General features: G+C 35.0%; 1 pseudogene; it reads left to right on the top strand.

Annotated features, from left to right (window-relative positions):
- The window catches only part of LOC117400006 (probable phospholipid-transporting ATPase IIB), a 151,784-nt pseudogene that overhangs the window by 84,933 nt on the left and 48,285 nt on the right, over nt 1-18,566 (top strand).

Here is an 18,566-nt window from a genome sequence, read left to right as displayed (position 1 = left end):
TTTTTGTGACACTTCATTTGAAGTTTGAGTAATAATAACTGAAATCCATTGTGACGCGAGATATATTCCACACCTGTTTACATTAAAGCTCAAATCGAAGATAAATTCATCAGGGACAGTTTTACCGGGATCAGGTACAGAATTTCTGCTATGATAGAAGATGCAGTATTAACTAAGGTTTTCTTCATAGTATTTTAAAATGAAAATTGGTATTGGATGTAAGGTGTTATATTCCAAGTTTTCTAACTTCTCCAGTGTTTCAATTTGACAGGGACTATAATTGGAGTGGTTATTTATACTGGAAAAGAGACAAGGAGTGTCCTTAATACATCAAACCTAAAGAATAAGGTAAGTGCTTTTAACATTGGGAGTTGCAAGGCTTTAACAAATGTTCTGTATGCAGTGTACATGTGTATTGCTTTTGATTTGTGGAGCATGCTGTTTCACATAGGGTGGTATTCATACTTTCTGCTGTTCATCACAATTAGAATGGAATTCTGTTCAGTCATTAGGACATGGGTCACATTTGCAGCTCAGTTTCTAAAGGGCCAAAGGTCATTCTGCAAAAGCAACACATTAAGCTAGTGGTTTAAATATGGATAAAACTCTTCATATTTCCGGTATCAAACATGCTTTGTTTAAAATTCTTCATGATAGCGAAGTTTGAAGAAAGCTTGGAAGTAGGGTTTTTATTGTTATTGTGACGCAGTAGCTGGGGAGATTCAGTATGGTCACATGAGATCAGTTCTTCAGAAAACAAATTTATTCAGAAAACTGAATCAGATTTTTTTTTTTTTTAACAACAACATTTTACGTGTTTGGACTAGATAATCAAATTGCAATTCTGATAAATTCAGCTGTATACATGGATTACATTTTTTGGAAAACGTAGAGCATTATTATTATTATTTGTTAATTTAGCAGACACCTTTATCCAGGCTGATTTACAGAGACTAGGGTGTGTGAACTATGCATCAGCTGCAGAGTCACTTACAACGTCTCACCCAAAAGATGGAATACAAGGTTAAGTGAGTGAGCCGGGATTTGAACCGGGGGCCTCCTGGTTACAAGCCCTTTTCTTTAACCACTGGACCACACAGCCGCCTGGGAACAGGCAGGGCTTGGTTCAGTCTACATTAAAACTGAGGCATAAATTATCAGGTATTTTAAACTTAGCGAAGTTGCAAATTCTTTTAGTGTATTCAACAGATTATTATCCTATAGATCTCTCTTGTTCTAATTCCCCAGTGTGTGCAAACCGTCCACTCCTTGCAACAGCTCATCCTTTTCTTCATATAAGCTAATGTACCTTACGTACGGTACTCTAAATTCTCAATGCGTTTACCTAGCTAGAATTAATTTGCTGCTCCAACGGTATAGGCAATTTCTGTGTGAACAACTATAGTTGTAATAATGGAGTTTTCTTTTGATCAAGTACAAATACTTTATTTAAATTAATAATATAAGATTATCCGTAACTAGACAAATGGATCCGTAAACTGATCGGTGACTGAAATCTTATAGATTTTTTGTTTTGGAAAAATAAATACAACACAAAAAAGAAGTGTCCCGTTCTGTAACTTGCCATTGAAAATGATAAAAAAAAAAATTGTTATCATACTTTTCTTTCTCCTCATGTATTGCTGCTTTTTAGATTTTTTTTTTTGTAATCTTTTTACGATCAAAAATTAGTTGTTGGACTTTAATATTTACAAAAAGTACTGGTGTATTGTTGGTCATGTGACCCAGCCAATTGGGATGCGAGCGTCAATCTAGCAAGGCTTTAATAAGTATGTACTAGTATGTATATAGCAAGTCCCCAACATCTTGATGTATGGAAATAGTCACGTCTAGGGGGAATGATGTCAAATGTGCAGTACACTATTAGAATAAAAGAATTTCTGAAAAGTGTGTTTACATTACATAAATTAGTTTGGAATACTATTGGAATATTTAGGTGGTGTTTTCCAAAAAACTTACTTTTGGAATTTTCCAATACGTTTTGGGAAAACTGTTTACATGAATTTTGATATCATAATTACTTTTTGGAAAATTATACAGTCCGAAAAATATCAGAATTCTAATGTTCATGTAAGTGCATGGATTGTCAGCACACAAACTGTTAAGCAGAAAAAAAAAACATACAAAAATTATGAAGTATTAAGTTGACCACTTTAAAACTGCATTTGATCTATGTCACAACAGGCTGAAGCATCTTCCAGCTAGCCTTGGAGATTGGAAGTAAACATCTACAAAAGATTTGTAACTTAGTTTTGTCAGGTCCCTGTGCACCAGAATGCCAACTGGACTACATTAATTTGGTTTTGGTAGGTTTACAGGCTTTCTGAATAATGGAATGTGTTGTTTTGTACTCCAGGGTCACCACAAATTAGAGCATTTACAAAGCTTATATATATTAGTCATGCACTGTACTGCAAACATCCTTTTCAGCATCCAGTTCATCTTTTAGCTCTGGACAGTGGAGGGACAGTTATCTAAGAAAACACAGCGTTTTAAGGGCAGGCAAACACCTTTGGGAAATATCTTATTTAAGTTTTTTTTTTTTTTTAAGTTTGTTTAATGGAACAATTAAAGTTTGATATTCATAAGACTGTTGTTGATTTATTGAAGAACAATCTAGAACAGTTGCATGCATAAAAAAAAACTAACTTAAAGGGGAACTGTAATGCAAATGAATATATAACCATTTCAATAGAAAACATATTAACAGTTTTTGATGCATTTTCAGCCTTTCCTTGAGCAGTATATCGTATAAAAACCAATAAAACAAATTAACATTGAATGTATTGGAGCTCTCTTCCGTCGCACTTTGTGTGACGTCCTGTCGTTGACTCGCTCTATACTCACACATAGTATTCTATTGGGCGTATGTCCCATTCCTATATTATGTAGCCATTGTTTTGTTATGGCCGCCCTTTGTTGGTCTGGCGCCCGGCCAGTACACAGGGTTCGCTGGTGCGCGGTGAGCCGAGGACATCCCTGGCCAACCTAAGCCCCCCCCCCAGGCGGCACTCGGCCAATTGTGCACCGCCCTCTGGGAGCTCCCGTCCACGATCGGCAGTGGAATTGCCTGGACTCGAACCGGCGACGTCCAGGCTATAGGGCGCATCCTGCACTCCACATGGACTGACTTTACCGCATGCGCCACTCGGGAGACCCCACAAAAATACTTTTTGTTACTGTTTTTCCTTTTGTTATTTTTGCACCCAAGAGCGTTGCATTCCGAGATAATTCACCCTGCCGGCGTTCACTGGTGTGGGTGGCTGTCAGCGATATGATGTAATAGTGGCCTGCATTTCCAGCTGACCCAGAAAGCTGACAAAAAAATTTAAATACTGGCCAAACGCTTGACATTTTAACACAATTGGCACAGCAAGACACATTTGTAATGTTTATTTATTTAGCAGACACCTTTATCCAAGGCGACTTACAGAGACTAGGGTGTGTGAACTATGCATCAGCTGCAGAGTCACTTACAACTACGTCTCACCCGAAAGACGGAGCACAAGGAGGTTAAGTGACTTGCTCAGGGTCACACAATGAGTCAGTGGCTGAGGTGGGATTTGAACCGGGGACCTCCTGGTTACAAGCCCTTTTCTTTAACCACTGGACCACACAGCCCTGATTAGCACTAATCTTGGATTACTTAATGGTACCTTATGTATAATTGGCGGTATTGGTGGTAATTAAGGTCTGTGGAACCAATCATTAGTATCGAGGTCATGGTTTGGTACTATTGCATTACCAAGGTGCTATTGCATAACAAATTAAGAACAGTAGTTTGAGCAACAAGTAGTACAGGAACATTTTGCAATTTTATTTTTAATAATTTTGTGAACTAAAATACACTTTCAGTAATCTAGTCTTAAGTGCTGCTTGTTTACTTGTAATGCATAACATTATTCCAGGGGACAAACAGAGGATGAACTACAGAAGTATATAAATCAATTGTGACAGGTTGTCATTTTCCTGCCACTCATTGTAATACGTTATTCAGGCAGTAGGATCACTGTGAAAGAAGAGATAATACAAATTGCCTGCAGCAGGTACTGTATTGTAAGCCCTTGGGCATATTGATTTGTGTTCCTAATAAAAAGATACTTTGAAATGTCCCAATGACACAGAGAAAGGGGATCTGCATCGATATGTGAATCATAATGGCCTTTTAGTTTGAGTTTATAAAGCAACTTTTTTAATGCAATGCAAGCAACACCCGTAATGCAATTATGTAAAGTGCAGTCATGCACTTGCTTTTTAGTTTGGATCTGAAAGTCTTACTCATAAGTTAATACAAAATGATTTAGCAGTATTTATTTATTTGAATACTGTATCTTACTTTCAGTGTACATAGTTTGTTCTGGTGCAAGTACTGTACATTTTGTGTGTGTATATATATATATATATATATATATATATATATATTAGCTGACTCCTGTGTATAGAACTGCTTGACTAATTCTTGACCAGTTCTTTTACGGATGTTCCATGCAACAGTAGCGCGTGTCAACCTGCACGTCAAACACCACAGGCCACGGAAAGCTAAAATTCAACAGGATAAATAAGTTACGTACAGTATATGAAAATAAACACGAGACAGTGTTTCCCATGCCTGCTTTACAATTTTGTCCATCTGTATTGAAGTGATGTGTTACAAAGTTTGATTAAATTTGTTCTTAGCTGTTCTGAACTGTTATAATGTGACAGTACTTTATCTTTTGAAGACTATATATTAAGAATAATAAAAACAACTAGACATTAATATCATATTATCGGTATATAATATTGACTGTGGCCAATGTCCCTCTCCAAAGTCAAAGAGCACTTAATGAAAGGCAGCTGTCTAACATGTAATTAAAGCTAATACACAGGATCACAGCTAGTAATGAACCAAATTTTTTTTCTTTTTTCTTTTACCGGATCATATTACGCTACTTGAAACTGAGCTGTTGTCATAGTGAAAGCTCATTCTACTGCCCTGTTAGCATGGATCAAACCTACTGAAGGATAATGACTATGTTACCTGACTGTGGGGTTATAAAAATCATAATAGTAATATAAGTTGATACATTGCATGTAGTGATTCTCTTATTATTTAAGCGGTGTCATAGCGTGCATATTATGTGTTTTGTAGCTCAAACTGTGCAAAATGATTTATTTTATAATGAGAGACACACTGTGCCCTATGTATTAATGTATTATACATCATAAAAAACATAGACTGTACTAAACTAATAGTAGATATATAAACAAAAAGTGTGACCTTGTGTTTTGTGCACGGAATGACATTTATGCACAAGATAAAATGTATTGGAATTCTGGCAAATTCTCAATGGTGATTGGTTGATTTGCCATTCGTGTTTTATAACAGTCATACTACATTTCCAAACACCAAAAGGAACATGAGTTTTATCTCGGACTGAGTGTACTAACATTAGAACTGTAAATATATGATTGGTCTCCAGTGACTGTTGCTTTTATATCAAGTTCCCTTGTTTGGTGCCCCTCATCAAAGCAAACAAGTTTCTACATTTCTTATAACTGTTGTGACTTTGGTCTATTTGCTTTAGAAGCCTCTCCACAAAAAATGTGTACTTGAGGCAACACCAGACACGCACAGCAAAGATAATGGGCATACAAATATGGGAATCTGTCAAAATATTAGACAGAGACATTAGCAGGTCTTGTGATGGGAGTACATCTCATAGCCCAAGGGCAGTCAATTCCCCCTTCCGCTGTTGAGACTGCATTTTAAAATCAGATTTTTATGAGCGCTAATCATGCACAGCGGTTTAGCCTTTCATAAACAAAGAATACAAATGAGGCCAAACTAACAATATAGCAATTCAGTAGCACATGGAGCTGCCACAATTTGTTCTTCAGGATTATGAATGTGTACACAATGCTATTGCTTCCTTAATGAGCACGCTTTGATATTACAGCTGCTAACAATTAAAAATTGTGCTCCATAGCCTGAAACACTAACGTAAATAAACGTATCATTTCTGCTGCTTACAGAAGGCAATAAGTTAAATGTTGGGAAAACAATCCTGATTCGGACATCTGGTACGGTATCAAAATTGCACTCGAAGCCTGATAACTATTTAAATTAATTAGACAGAAAATATACACCACTTTTAATCTTCTTTTTTTCCAGAACCAGAAAAATAAATCTGTGGGTCGCATTCAGCAAAGAGCTAGGTTTTTTCATTCCCTTAAAGTCCTGTTTCATGTGGGTTTAGAATGGATGCATTTCTGGATCCAGTGTGAATAGTTATCACCTTTTGATTTGGATGATTTCTTAACAGCCTAAAGATAATAAATGGAAAAAGAGGAAGAAAATGTAATGTTGCTGGAAGGATTTGAATAACTCAGCATGAAGAAAGCAGTGCTACCGGTTTGGATCCTGTAGTTGTCTTAACATATAAGATAGAACAACTCACTGTTTCTTAACTTTGATAAAGAGAAGGTTAGCCTTTATTAATGCACTTTATTTGGGGGAGGGCAGTCTGACCTGTAAACAGCCTTTCTCAAGGTTATATAAATGAAAAACCAAAAACAAAATGATCTGTCCTGTGTACTGTAGGTTAGATTTTAATGCATCGCCTCTTCGTAGCCATTTTACTATTGGCTAGTCCATAATCTGCAACCATGTATATTCCTTTATAAGAGCGTACCTGCTTGCAGGCTATCATTGGTGGGTATGACTGTACAATAAAACGGAGTTGTGCATCCAAATAATTATGGATGCTGTTCAGAAAAGGTGCTCATCACCTTTGTAGAACAATGATTAGTTTAATCTAGCTACGTGTAAAAAATTAAATGCTATTTGAATATTTGAGTATCGAGATTTTCTCCACTGTGTGAAATCCAGTCCATGATGTCTGATTGTGTTGCACTGTTAGAGTCACCCTTTCAGGTTCATTTAGTCAATATGTCAATTAGTTCAGTAAAAAACGTTATCCCCTAAAAAGCAGTCCCACATCTGAATTTTGAATTGCACCTTCCAGGGTTTTTTTTTTATTAGTAATCAATCTATTTGGATAGTTTTTTTAACCTTAACTTTATAGATAAAGTTGGACATGTCAGTGCTGACATTTTGTGCAATAAAGTTAATCCTACTGGAACCCTGGTGTTTTGTTTTTGTCCTCCTGCAAACATAGGATTTTAACCCAGTAGATTATTAACTATGGTAGAAAGTCAAGATCTACATGTCTTCAAACCAGATATCAGTTGTTTTTTTTTTATGTTTAACTTCAATTATAAATTGTGTGGCAGGTTTTTAATTGATGGTCGAGCAAAAAGCATTTTTGTTTCAGTTTTTGTTTTGTTTATTCATTTAGTTTGATTTGAGTCAGTAACAGATGAGTGGCTCCTGGTAATCTTTTGTGTGTAGAAATTGCAATGTTTGTTCTTAGATATCGAAAGGAGGAATGACCAACTTTCTCAGAAAGAAAGCATTTTATTTTACAGTGATAAAGGATGTACAAAGTGTTACCTCCATTCTTTAATTAACTCCTATTTTTTTTAAAGGAGATAACATCGTGTTAATATTACAAAACTTAGATGATAGTGCTCGGTTGTTTTGTTCTAGTTTTCTAAAATTAAAACAAAGCGTTTACTCCAGTCTTTAACTCCTATGTAGTTAGAGATTCAAACTTACTAAAAATAGTCATTTTTCTCCTTTCAGTTAAAGACAAGTAAACACTTTGCTTATATGCCCTTTTTAATATATATTCTCCTTTTATTTTCATCCGTCATAGAAATGTATTTTTGATTGCCACATCGAGCCTTATTTAAAAGGCCATGGTGTCTGTTTCATTTCTTGGTACTTAAGTGATGTTTTAAAGCGGCACACTTTTAGTGTAAAGATTCTGGTTTGGGGTACCCTGATCACAATTCTGTTCAATGTAACACATCAAATGTAAGTCAACAGTGTGAAGTGATTACACCCTATTGACCTAATTAATGACAGTAAAGCAATTTTTTTATATTGTTTAATTTTATATTGCTGTGGACAGGTGTGCATGTAAAGCATTATTGTTTTAAGGCACCTTCTTTTCATATACTTTGCAGTATTACATTATCCTTTTGTACTCACTACTAATCCCCTTTACACATATATTTCTCAATCTTTGGAAAATAAAAACATGTGTTTAAAATACTGATTTGGTATTCTGTTCATATGTATAATCATACAACACTGCACAACAAGCATTGAGATAGGGGGCCACAGTGGGAAATGTCCTTAAAACAAATCATGACTGCCTCCTTCTGATCACTGGTGTTTACAGCAATGTCTCGACAATAGAACGGAATTATTTTGCATCTCATGTTAGGTATTAAACTATAGATTCAATGAAAATAGGCCTGTAAGAGTAATAGCAAGATACGTGTTTAAATGTCTGGGGAGCAATTTTAACAATGACAGGCAGATGTTTTGTGATATGTTCCAATAAAGGGACATTTAAGAGGTCTTTGTGGCAGTACGGTTTTACATTATAGTCCCTTTCAAGCTGTGTCATTTCTCGAGCACTGTTTTCATTATTTCCACATGAATTGATGACGTGCTAGACAGTTTTGTATAGTAACTAGTATGTTGAGTAATGCTGGAATATCTGAAACATGTTAATCTTAATAAAAGATATGAGTCAAATTCTAGACCTATTTTCATTTTGAGTTTACAGTACACTTCCTGTAAATATTTACTGGACTACTTGGCTAACCAAACGAACAAAATCCCTTTAGAATGTAATTTGTTTGTTTTTTTTAGTGTATACTGTATAGCATGACAGCTGTGTTGCTTTCATATTTGTGTCATTTTAAATATAAATGCAACTTTATTTCTGTGATAAATTGCATTTAGTTACAGTTACTGTAAAATGACATGTTTATAATTTGTCCTGTAGTCTTCTATTACAAGTGATATAAAGTGACACCAAACACTACTGTACCTTTATTGTGTACGAATAGATAATATTGTATAGGGATAGGAAATATAAGCTTGTCTATTGCTACATGTCAGTGTTTGTAGGTGGGTTGAGGGATGACAAACTATTACTATCTGTTTACATTATACAGTCACACGAGTGAGTAATATAACGGGAAAACTGGACTCCAGAAACTGCTGGTGACTTAACTTGCATATAATGTTTCCTGCCACTTTAATCAGTGGGTGCTAATGTGTATTAAACACTGAATTAATTTACACAGCGCAGCAATGTCTGAAACTGGAGGCATGAATACATTTCCTGTTAAAATATTATAAAATGGCTCCAAATATAATTACACTTTCTGGATTTAAATTAATATTTGTGAGATTTTGGCATGTACATCGGAGGATGTATAAAATGCAAAGGGCGTAACAAAGGAAATTGACTATTTGTTTTACCCACTTAATAACAAGCTAGCACGGTTTTTACTTTACGATTTTATATATTGGTTGTTTTTTTTTCCTCTTTTATGACTTTTTTCCTTTGCTGCAAATGAATTACAAACTCTGTAATTAGTGGTCTGCCCCAAATAGAGATATTTAATGTTCTGACCATGCTATGTTCTTCCTGTGGTCGAGTACCTCATTTGTTTGAGTGCTTGTGAACTAGATAGTTGTTGTATAATACAACAGTTTCCTTGTGGTGGGTTTGGTAGTTTGCAGTGACCCTTAGCAACCATCTGGTACAAATTCAGAGTGCTTCTGTCATCTGCTAATTACTGTCACCTGCATGTTGCGCTCAGTGATAAACACTATGGTATTACTAAAGCAAGATATGCATATGCTTGTTTAGACATTCATGGCTTTAAAAAAGAAAAGAAGCAGTATCTGTGAGTAATGGAAGGGCACTGCAGTGACACAGATTAAAAATTGGATCACTCGTGTAGTGGTTTTCTATGGATTGGAATCAAAAGCAAAACCAGGTACTGTAGTGCTTCATAAATTGTTGAATAAGATGGTTCAAAATGTGTATGACACTGAGTCTGCTGCATAATTACAAAATTAAACTTCCCCTTCCCCCACAAAATTAAATCTGCATCCCCTTCCGACCAGTGCTTTGCCAGTTACAGTGATGAAGCCCTCAGCACCAGGCTGTTTGATGTACTGTACTTGTTTGTCTGACCCTAAGGCAGATCTGTTGCTGTAGTATTTTTCACGTGTCCAAGCCAAAAGATCTCAGTGAAACAACTTGCACACCCGCTGCATGCACCTGATGTGTCTCTCACATACTGGAGGAGCAACAGATGTGTCTGAAGTTCAACCATAAACCAGTTCTAGGATTTAATAATAACCATTTTTGTTTGTGCAATTAGGACATCCCTAGAAATGATACATCTGTTGCTGTGGGGTCTTCCAAGTAAACACCTTGAATAAATAAAATTGACCAACCGATAGACTTGTGTATGTTTTTGTGGCAAAATGTTAGCCGTGCAAGCAAATGATCTTGAACATTTGATGTGCTTTATTATACTAAATGTTTAGTAACATCAGCTAGCTGTATAGATTGGTTCTATATACAAATGGATACATTTATGTGTATTTACTTTACACACATGAGAGTTTTGTCCTACCTCCTTTTTATAATCTAGATTTATTGTTACAGTTGAAACTCCTCTTTAGAAGAGTTCACTGAACCAAGAAACCTCCTGGTTTCCTCTTTTTAACATGATAAGCCTCAGTTAAGGCACAAGCCTACAGCCCTGTATTATATTAATGTATTTTGCTTGTAATTTTGAGAATGAGAGGAATATCCTGATTTGAAGGCTAAGCTGTCCCCAGTGGCACGAGCACAGCTGATAATTGTGAACTGGAAAGATGTGTATATCAAATAGTTTACAAAATGAAGCCAGCTGTGTTTCCCTACATACTGTGGCTTCCTGACATGCATCATTAAACCTTATTAGCTACTTCCTTTTGCAGAGATTCTTGTAGTCTTGAACGCCTCATATTAACATTTTCTGCCCCTCCAACTGGAAATTATTTGCTTTATTGTAGAGTGTCAACTTGCTCTAGTTTCTGATGCGTTGTAATTAGTACTTTAGAGTATAATCATTGTGAAATACTGTGCCATGCTTTTCTTTATTTGGAGATTAATACAGACCTTTTTACTTTATCTGTCAATCTTGCCACCTTTTCCCACAAGTCTGTGTCTCTCTGGATTTCTTACAATCATTAAGTTTGAAATGGCTCTTAAAATCAATCAAAAATCTAAACAAAAAGTCTGTAATGTAAAACAAAAAGCTTTCTTTTAAAATAGATTTATTTTCCTGTGTTCACATACAAGGAAGATCGAAAATACCTAATTAAATGTAAAGGAACGTAATAGTTTAATTGGTAAAGACTTGACTCATTTAATTATTTAAATTAGTTAATGACTCATTTAATTATTTATTGTTTTACTTTTTTTAATGATCACTTTTCTTCTTATGTTACATTTCTGAATATGTTTTTTGTTGTTGTTGTTGTTGTTTTTTGCCTATTCTGAGTCTAGCTAATTTATATGTTTGATTCAAAACTTAAATTTGTGGTATACCATTTGGATTTTGCATCCTTGTTTTCAAGGCTGTCCCAAATTAAGTGTATCCTAATTGAACAAATGAGATTAAATCAAACAGAGAAAATGGTACCAATTTTGACAGACTTGGCAAATGGTTCAGCAGAATTTGTGGGTGGTATTTCATGCTATGTGAATGCCTAGTCTTTATGCCATTGCTGTACTTGCTTCTGTCCACGGGGAGATTAGCTTCACTTTGCTGTCACTGCCAGATTACTGTATTTGAATCCGAGAAAAATCAGTCATTTGGCAATTGTATTGTTACTACAGTAGTTAACAATTGTTTGATTGTCTAAGATACTTTTTAAAGGAATATGCTTACTCTTGGGAGCTAGTACACATACAGTATTTAACAATCAATACCTAAATAAAAAATTGTTAACTGTAATTATTTATACTGTATCGTATAATAGCAATAAGGCAAGGAAGGGTGGTTGCAGTTCAGTAACCATCCCCTTTGTGGGGAACAATCAGTCAGCTATGCTTTGTGCCTCTTATAGCACCTTGGGGTATGGTTAACCCGCTTTATCAAACCTTACTGTCTAAAAAGGGAATGCTCAGCATTTGGAAATGTATTTTAAAAACCCAAATTTAGAAACCAGACTTTGTATAACCTAATTTGCATCTTATTCATTTTAAAGTTAGTGAATGCAATAGCCGAAACATTTGCCAACTTGACTTTTTAGTTTCTTCTAAGTTGTTCTTACACATTTTGAATGATGATTTTGAAATTATTGATGATCATTATAATGGTAATTGAAAGACAGGTAGTGGTAAAGTGTAATATGTCTGGTTCAATTTAAAACAAAAGCTTTAGATCAACACACTATTATCTTTAGTAAGTAGACTGCAGGTGTGGAACTTATTGAATGGAAACTGAGTTAATGTTGTTCGGGGAATATGTGAACATAGATATTCAATTACAAAAAGAAACGGCACACAGCTAACCAGATGAAATCCAAACCTTAATATTTGAGCTGTGATTTAAAGATGTTACTGTTTGAATGTCTCTACATGTTGATGTTGCTTCAGTCATCGGATAGCTCACGTTATTGAAGTAATTATTCTAAACGCCTGGGTGGTCTAGTGAAAAAACAGCATTTACAACTGATAGCTTCCTATGTAGAAAGAAATATTAATAGCAATTTAAGCAGGATGGACTTCTAAAGTTTAAGAGATCATTAACCTTTTCAGTACCATGATGGAATGCAGTTGTTTGACATAATAGTTACCCTTAAATTTTCAACTTGTTTTAAGTACAATGTAGCATTACCAGCATTGCTGCAAATAAAGGAGAGATAATGTATATTTTTAGCATGACATGGATTTATCTTATCTTAGCGATGTTACTTATTTAAATAGGTGTCTTAACTCCACTGTACTCTTGACATGAATTACTTAATATAACGCACTTGTTTTTATTTCAATTTATTTGACAGTCATGTTAAGACGACACAGATGGGGAGGTAGATCTGACTGCAGTATTTGCAATAAACAGCTCAATAATGTTCTATTTAGTGGACTTTATATCCATTATAGCTCCTTGACAAACATCTCCCTAACAGAATTTGTTTTAAAATGCAAACATCCAAGGTTACAGACATACGACCTACAGAACTATATAAAAAAACATTTATTGAAAAATAAATGTTATAAATAAAAATAAATAAAAAAAATCTGTTTAAGTTAATTAGTTCTACATCAGTCTATTCTAAACTAAAGGAACTTTTTTTATAGAGCCATACCCTTTAATATGTAGTCACCTTGAACAAAATGGCTGAACACCGATTCTGTGACTTAACACTAGAACCGTCGCCGCTACTAAAGTAGTTTTTAATTTAAAATGAAAGTAACATATATTTTTCAATCAATAGGTCTCAAAGTGTTAACTGCACAATATTGTTTATTGCTGTTAGTGTACACATTTACAATTTGTAAAACCCTAATATACATTTCATGTGTTTGATTATGTTCGAACTAGCTTTATCTAAATTATTATAATGTCTGTGTGTGTGTGTGTGTGTGTGTGTGTGTATATATATATATCTATATATATATATATATATATATATATATATATATATATATATATATATATATATATATATATATATGTATATATATATATATATATATATACATATATACACATACACACACACACACAATTCCCTCATGTAAGCTGAAATTGCTGTGATCTTGGTTTTCAGTCTTTCCTGAACTTTGTTAATTTCCATCAATATTGAGCCTTTAATGGTAAGTTATAGGGACACAGGATCAGAGCACTGGAGTAAAAAAAAAAAAACAATGTGCTTGATTTCCAAAATGAATTTGTGGCTGTCAGGCTTCATGTGCACCTGCAGTCGTTTTCAAGTGGATTTGTTATGATTGTGTGCACATCAGGTCAGATGTGGAGTATCTTTTTAAGTGGTTTTTAAATAGGAAAACATGCAACCGCCCGAGAGCGTTGCCTGAAAAGGTGTTCATTTAAAAACATGGCTTACAATACAGAAACCTTCAAATAAAAACATACCATTATTGAATAAAAATAACATTTAACAAAATATTTTTTATTTTTTGTTTGTCTGTCAAGTGATAACAGGGATGTACATGAGATGTAGAATATAAAATGTAGATACTGTGCAGTTTGTAATGATAATAGAGTAAGAAAAAGATACATTGTAGAACATATAGTTTTTTTCTAGGATTTTTATGAAAAGACCATCCTTTTAAAACATTATTTTATAACAAAAAAGCTTTCCGTTGACAAAAAAATTATCACAAAAAATAACAGGCTACTGCAGGGATAATTCAGTGGTGTTAGAGTTGCATTGCAATGTGAATATGCTGTTTTCAGCACCATGTTCAAAGATAGTTAGACCTTTTCTTTTGCATAATGCGTGTATGTATGCCTGAAGATAAATTGGCCAATTTTGAGTTCTTTAAATGTTAACAATTAAATAGCTTTCAGTGAAATAAACATTTTTTTGATTTGTCACCATTATTAGGCAAATTACTATGCATTTATTTCACAAGATAACTTTACCTAGATACTCTTAAGTTTCTAAAATATTTTTAATGGAACAAAATTGTTTTATCTACATGTAAGATCAGATTTTGAATGTGTGTAAGGTCATATAATCAGTGTTGTAGCATCTTTTTTTTTTTTTTTTTTTTTTTTAATTTAGTCATCGACAATGGTTTTTACCCAGTTTCCACTCCAATTTCGAATGCCCAATTATTGTTTTTATCCCGGTTCACCGCTGCAGTCCCCCGGCGACTCAGGAAACAGAGGCTGAAACACGCGTCCTCCGAAACGTGTTCCTGACAATCCTTCATTTTTCACACTGCGGATCCACAGCGAAGCCACCAGACCTATAGTGCCAACACAGATCTGAATGGCTCCACTGCAGACCCGCAGGCGTCCTATCAGCCACAGGGGTCACTGGTGTGCGGTGAACCGTGGATTGCCCTGCTGACCTAATCCCTCCCTATCCGGGCAGCGCTCGACCAATTGTGCGCCGCCCCCTAGGAACCCCCAGTCACGGTCGGCAATGACATAGCCTGGATTCGAACTTGCGATCTCCAGGCTATAAGGCACATCCTGCACTCCACTCAGGAGCCCATATAAGCCCATCTTAAATACAAGTAGGCCTTGCTTTGATTTTTGTATAAAATGTGTTGATGCATTTTTTTGTTAAAACAATTTATTTGAGAATTTGTATTTTGTACTGCAGGCTTCTTTATTGCAGTAGTTATCCCTATATATATATATAATGCTTGGAACTGACCTCCAATAAAGCTGAACTTTTTGTGTCAATGTACAGTGCCTTAAATAACTGCTGTACTTAACTACTGCTCAAATGCTATGTGCAAAGTAACATTCTTTGGACGTTCACATTTTATTCAGTTTCTATTACGTTACAAGAAATATATTTTGTATATTGCCTGTAAATTGCAATTGTACAAGACATAGATTTTTTTGCAAAGGATTTCCTGATTTGTCACAGATATCATATGCAGTAATTAAAAAAAATAAAGTCTCCTAATTGATGAGTGCAGTAGTTGGAAGGCTGTGATGCACAAGGGCATAAGGTACTTATAAGGCCCCTGACCATTCACTGAAAGGCAGACAATAACAGATGAATACATTTGACTGATTATTTTACCCTTGTGCCATTGACATTGTCAAGTAAAACCCTAGTAAGCTGTTCCTGAATATTTTGTCTAGAATTTCACAGTTATTCCATGGTACGATGCAGAGGAACAGTTTGAGTTAGTGGTTATGCATATTGCGAGACAGTGATTCTTTATTTTATTACAAAAAAAAGACCAACTCTAGAAGGCCAGATTAAATCATTCCTTTCACTTTTAATGGGATTTGGATGAATAGAGTAAAATATGCACTTTGCATTCATTGATAGCATCTTTAGGTTGAGGTAATTGAGTCTTTTTTTCCTGACTGAATGAATAATGACTTCATCTGATCCTCAGTGAGGCCTGAAACTTAGACTGCCTTTGTCAACGCAAAAAGATCTGGGCTTTAAAACATGCTCTGCGTCTTTGGCTTAATTTTTCTTTATTTTAATCCAAAAACCTATTTTTCTCAATAATTCAAGCATAAACCCATGTAGTACTTGAAGCGATGGAAATTGCAAGATATTTGTCGCCGTTGTGCAGCTTTTTCAAATGCAGCTGATAAATCAGCCGGCTGTGGTCCCTCAGTCACCCAGTTCTCAAGGGAAGGGGCAGCCCAGGCCCAAGAATGTAGGCATTTTTTGCTCAACTATTTAAATATCGTCTTCTTTTCAAACTGTTTCTTTATTTAGGGAAATGTTATGTTTTACTGTTTTTTTTGCAAGTGCAGTCCAGATAAAAGACCCACTGTGATGGATTTTTTTTTTTTTTTAAGGGGATCCTTTTTGACATAATTTTCCCACAGGTTTCTTAGCTAAGGGATGCACTTGAAAAATAAAAGTTAGGTCACTGAAAGGAAGTATCTGAATGCTTTTACTATGCAGGGTTTTAACAAAATGGTTTTATGGTTACACACATACACACTCACAGTCTAAAATATCTACCGCATTTGAACAATCAAATTGCAATGAAGAGAAAGATGGACATTGTTAATTGGGGAGGGTTGTTTGGAGTATACCCAAAACTTTTTTTTTTTTTTCATTGAAAAGTAAATAAAATAACAATTGCAATATTGACAAGTGGGATACTTGAATGGCTTAATGGAGTGCTAACTAGTTTTTAAAAAATCTATTTTCTTACTATCATTTGATGTACCGACATTACAGACTTTTCTTGTGTGCCGTATACCTCCAGCAATACAGTTTTACTACTGGTCACCCATCTAATCTGTTGAAGATATGTTGGTTATTTGTTTGGTTGTTATATGCATTACTACATAAAAAAAAATGTAAGTGCTTCTTCCTTCTATCTAGTCAGTTGTGTGGAAGGTTATGTGGCCTTGTTGAATTGAAACTGAGCTACAGCACAGGAAGTGATTTGGCTCCAGGAAGCAGCAGAAAGTAGTCTTGTTTTTTTGCAAATCAAAATAAAAATGCTAGCAAATATCCAAAAGAAGAAAAGGGTACCAATGAGTATATGCTATTGCTAGTGCTAAGAGGTATGAAAATGTAAGAGATTTTTTGGACAACAACATTTCTGGCTCAAATCCCTGGGAGACGGTGATTCTGTGAGAAAGCTACAAATGTAACAGTGTTCATTGTAACACTGCACATGGATTCATTTGTTGCTAATTTTTTTTAATTAGCCAGCTGCGTTTGCATGTAACACAGAAAGTTGGTTTTGAGTGGTAATTTTTATTCTGGCCTCATTCTTAAATTACACCTTGCTCGGGCATGCTCAGAGACTTTCCCACAAAAATATACTGGTGACTATATTAAAAAATGCAAATATTCATTAATACTAATAAATAATAATCAGGAACACACAGGAAAAGTATACTGTATAAATTACTCAGTCTTTGCTTTGTTTTTAGTATGTGCAGTTGTGTACAGTATTTCACACAGAAGTATGGCTAGTATTGTAAATGTGTACCAAACGAATGATAGCTGTCAGGTAGATTGCATTGTTACTTCTCATCACATGTGTGGGGAGGTAGTCAATTTCTCATTTGAATCACTTGGTTTCAGGTTTTCCCAATGTCATGTGAGCTCTGAGATCAGCTGTTAAAAAGTGGTTTCTTGATTACTGTACATCTGTAGCCTCCTTGTCTGATCATGGCTATTTCCCATAAGCGTAAATTAGTTTCACTATGAAATATATGTTCCCCAGTTTACTTACCGTATATGACTGACTCAGGGTTGAGATTCAAAGTAATGGAAGGGGGTGTCTAATTTTACTTGGTAATAATTTGTTGTCAAAATTTATTTTGGTTACTTTCCACCTTAATATAATACCTGTTTGCTTTGAGCTTTTTTTTATGTATTTTTTGTATATTATATTTCCCCTGATAATTTTAAAAGTATATACTAATGTTCTTACACATGTTTTTATTTTTTTTTAACTGTACTGTATATGCACAGGTTTGGTATGTATGAACTTGAGACACAGAACCAAACTAAATCTAATCGGTTACATGCCCTAATTTTGTTACTCACTCCTTAAATCCTTTTTTTGTACAGATTCAAAAAATATATACCTGTGCAAAGGTATAGATCATTTGGATCTGTTCTAGAGTTTTTGCACCTGCCTGATGCATAATTTTCAGTAACCTTGTGATTACTTCCTTGTGATTTCAGATGGGGTTATTGGATTTGGAGCTGAACAGCTTGACAAAAGCTCTTTTTACAGCAATGGTGGTTCTCTCTGTGGTGATGTTGGCTCTGGAGGGACTCGTAAGGCCTTGGTTTCGCAACCTGTTCTGGTTTATCCTGCTGTTTCTTACGTCATTCCTATCAGGTATAGATTTGGACACATGAGCATGCGCACGCACACACACACACATACACGGGTGGGGGAGAACACACT

This window comes from Acipenser ruthenus, chromosome 4 (assembly GCF_902713425.1).
Source record: "Acipenser ruthenus chromosome 4, fAciRut3.2 maternal haplotype, whole genome shotgun sequence".
Lineage (NCBI taxonomy): Eukaryota > Metazoa > Chordata > Actinopteri > Acipenseriformes > Acipenseridae > Acipenser > Acipenser ruthenus.
The sequence above is the reverse complement of the archived record's forward strand: the minus strand, read 5'-3'. Positions and strand labels throughout refer to the sequence as shown.